Here is a 3,721-nt window from a genome sequence, read left to right as displayed (position 1 = left end):
AAGGGGGCTGGCTATGGGCCTACTTTCATCAAGCGTGTTCTAGATCGTCGTATTTAAAGTTTACGTGTGTTGGCAAATGTCTTATTAACGAGGAATATGACGATTGTGCGTAACTTATCATAGTTTGGACGCGATGGTTCTAGTTTTATCAAGCAATGATTCGCAGAATCGCATTGTCCCTTCGATAGTTGTATTTGGAAATACTTCTTCTGATACCCTCTCGCCCTCGTGTTGAGTAGTACGGTACCGGGTAACATAATAATAATATACTAAAAGCAGACGACTTCTCCGGAAGTAGTAAAGATCGAAGTAGCCTAATCAGGGAAGTAAGCGCTGATAATTCTAAGGGAGACAACCTAGATTTGGGAAAGGACTATACTTTCAATGTTCATATAAAACATAGCATGAAATTATTATTTACACTTAGGCTACGGATTCGGGATGGTATGTAGGCCTAGTCGTCACTGAAAATGGGAAAGCAATTAGGAGAATCACACAGCGCGGCGTACACAGCGCGGCGTTTCTACGGAAAAGAGGTTGGCTCGGCTTTGCCCTCCCACTTTCAAAATTAATAACTATTTACACAGTGAAAGTCTGTGACCCCCCATCGGACAACATTTGAATGCATGATTTTGCAGGCACCATCTATTTAAATGAACAAATTCAATGTCAAAAATATAAATAGGAATGAGTTTCTTGTATTTTACAAAGAAAAATCAACAAAACCGCTTTCAGAGATCCCGTATCCAAAGATAGCTTGCCTGGCAAGGTAACATACGCCCACTATCAGTTGTCAGAAATGATAACAAAGTCTGTAGGGGTTTAATATGCAAAACCAATCATATGAGTTTCATCAAGATCAGATAAAAAATGTAGTCTCTATCAGGCCTACAAGCCAAATTAGACGCATTGAATTAATTCAAAAACTCAAAAACCATTCATCCAATTATTACCATTTTTGAACTTGAGATCTCATCAATATATACATGTATACCGAGTTTCATTGAGATCAGATAAAAACTGCACCCTGTATCATGACTATATATATACAAGCCAAATTTGAAGCGTTTTTACTAAGTCAAGGCAAATATTCATCCGATTATGACCAAATTCAAACTTGACCGAGATCTCACCAATATATACATGAATACCAAGTTTCATCAAGATCGGATAAAAATCGTAGTTTATATTGTGCCTACAAGCCAAATTTGACGTGTTTTTACTAAGTCAGGGGCAATAACCCTGAAATCATTCATCAGATTATTACCAATTTTAAACTTGACTTGAGGTCTTATCACTATCTGCAAGCATATACTAAGTTTCATCAAGATAGGATAAAATTTTGTAGCCTTTATCATGCATACAAGCCAAACTTAACGCGTTTTTACTAAGTCAAGAGCGATTACTTTGAAACCATTTTTCCGATTATTACCAATTTCGAACTTGACCGAGATATCAGCAATATATACATGCATACTAAGTCTCATCAGGATCAGATAAAAATTGCAGCCTTTATCGTGCATACAAGCCAAATTTGACGCGTTTGTACCAAGTCAAGGGCAATTACTCTGAAACCATTCTGCCGATTATGACCAATTTCGAACTTGACCGAGATCTCATGCATACTGAGTTTCATCAAGATCAGATAAAAAATTGCAGCCTATATCATGACTACAAGCCAAATTTAACACGTTTTTACCAAGTCAAGGGCAATAACTCCGAAACCGATTATTACCAATTTCGAACTTGACGGAGATCTCAACAATACATACATGCATAAAAAGTTTCATCATAAAACACTACATATTTTGTTATCATTTCTGACAGCTGGTAGTGGGCGTATGTTATCTTGCCTGGCAAGCTATCTTTCACTAAGTCAAGGGCAATAACTTTGAAACTGTTCATCCGATTATTACCAATTTCTAACTTGACCCGAGATTTCATCAATATATACATGCATACCAAGTTTCATCAAGATCAGATTAAAGCTGTGGCCTCTATCGGACATACAAGAAATGTGAACGGACGGGTGGACAGAGGCGGCGGCACATTCCATTTCCATGTGGGCGTTTAAAAATGAAGTCCAGGATCAAACCAGACGAAACACACACACTGACACTTTGACCGAGTCGAATGGTTACAAGGCAGACTCGGGTAAGTTAGGACGACGCGTAGCATTCGGAACTGCTTGGGTTTCTTGCGCGAAATTTTTAGACTCGGCACAGGTTTTAAGGCATTTTTGAGGAAAAAAATTCGTGTCTGGTCGGGCGAAGACAATAACCAACTAATTGTTTTTATGTGGCCTGATTTAAGTATACCATGGTGACAACACTACCCACGATTGTCCTCAATCGACACCATATTATATAAATGATAAAACAAAGAAGCACAAGCAACAATCCGTTGTATAATTCCAAAATGCTCTGTGGATCCACACTTATAAGCATCCAAACAATTGAAGAATTTTATAAATGACTAAAAATGCTTTTCCTTTTTTTACGCTTATAGCACATGCACGTGAAAGAACATATTTTTATAACTATAACTCACGCAACCTCCTTTCCTCGGCTACTTCAATGGGTGGTTGCAGGATGGTTTGATTTCCTTGAAGATGTCCATGTTTAACTTGGCAATTCTTGTGCATGACCATTGTGCGTCACCATATCCACATCTGTAAATTCTCTTTGAGCCTATTGAGTCAGTTGTCGTTTGAGTTGATTTATTACATTTTGTTACGACTGTGCTTGGTAATAGTGTCGGAAATTGCACATACACCATCTTTTATTGGTTGTTGAACAGGTGGATCATTAACCCGTTCCTTTGCTGTTGAGTGAACAAAATAAACAACTAGATATCTGTTGAATCATCACCAATCTTTATAACTGGTATGGAACCGCTATGAACAGAAACTTTGGAAAAGACGCGTATACTAGATTGGGTGGAAATAACTTTCCAGAGCTTACCAATCAATATGCTTTCCGGGCTATTGCCGAGTAGCTGAAGATGATATCTGTTTGTTACCTTAAGATCATCTCAGCATATAAATTGTCAGCATCTTCAGTGTTGGGTAGATGGGTTGCCAAATGTCTGCGTCATAATTATAGTTGGTGGTGAACATTTCATTACAATAAGATACTGGACATAATGTGCGTGTTCTGCGGGTGATATGTAGAGGAATATCTTTGGTATTCTTTCTGAGATGAAAACCTGGCTCTACATTCAGTACATGTTATTAAAGGCGGCCTGGATTGTAACGGTCGATAATCATTACATCTTCTCTTTTGAGAATAATGTCATGCCTGCCACAATCACTAGATTGATCATCTCAGCTCTAAAATGACATACAACACTAAGTTAAGAATAAAAAACCATAACGTGAGGCCTGATTGTCCTTGTAAGTGTTCTCTTGGCACTATCAGCAGCAGGCAACCTGACAGTTAACTGGTTATCTTCTAAGAACAAATCTGAATGAAAAGAAGAATCAGCAGATTTAACCTTTATCGCTTGATCTTGGTCATCCTCATTAACCAAACTCAATGACTGCCATCTGTTGAACTAATATCGGACAGTGGTTTAGACGAAGTCACTATTCTGTTTCTGGGTTTGTAAACCCAGACTAATGTTCCAATTTCAAAATGATTCTGTAGTCAATGTTGGTCATAACGTTTCTTTGCTGTATTGACTGCGAAATGATCTCTACAAGACTCCATCCATTATCCAT

The sequence above is a fragment of the Lottia gigantea genome (assembly GCF_000327385.1).
Source record: "Lottia gigantea unplaced genomic scaffold LOTGIsca_101, whole genome shotgun sequence".
NCBI classification, from domain to species: Eukaryota; Metazoa; Mollusca; class Gastropoda; family Lottiidae; genus Lottia; species Lottia gigantea.
Note: the sequence above shows the minus strand (reverse complement) of the source record.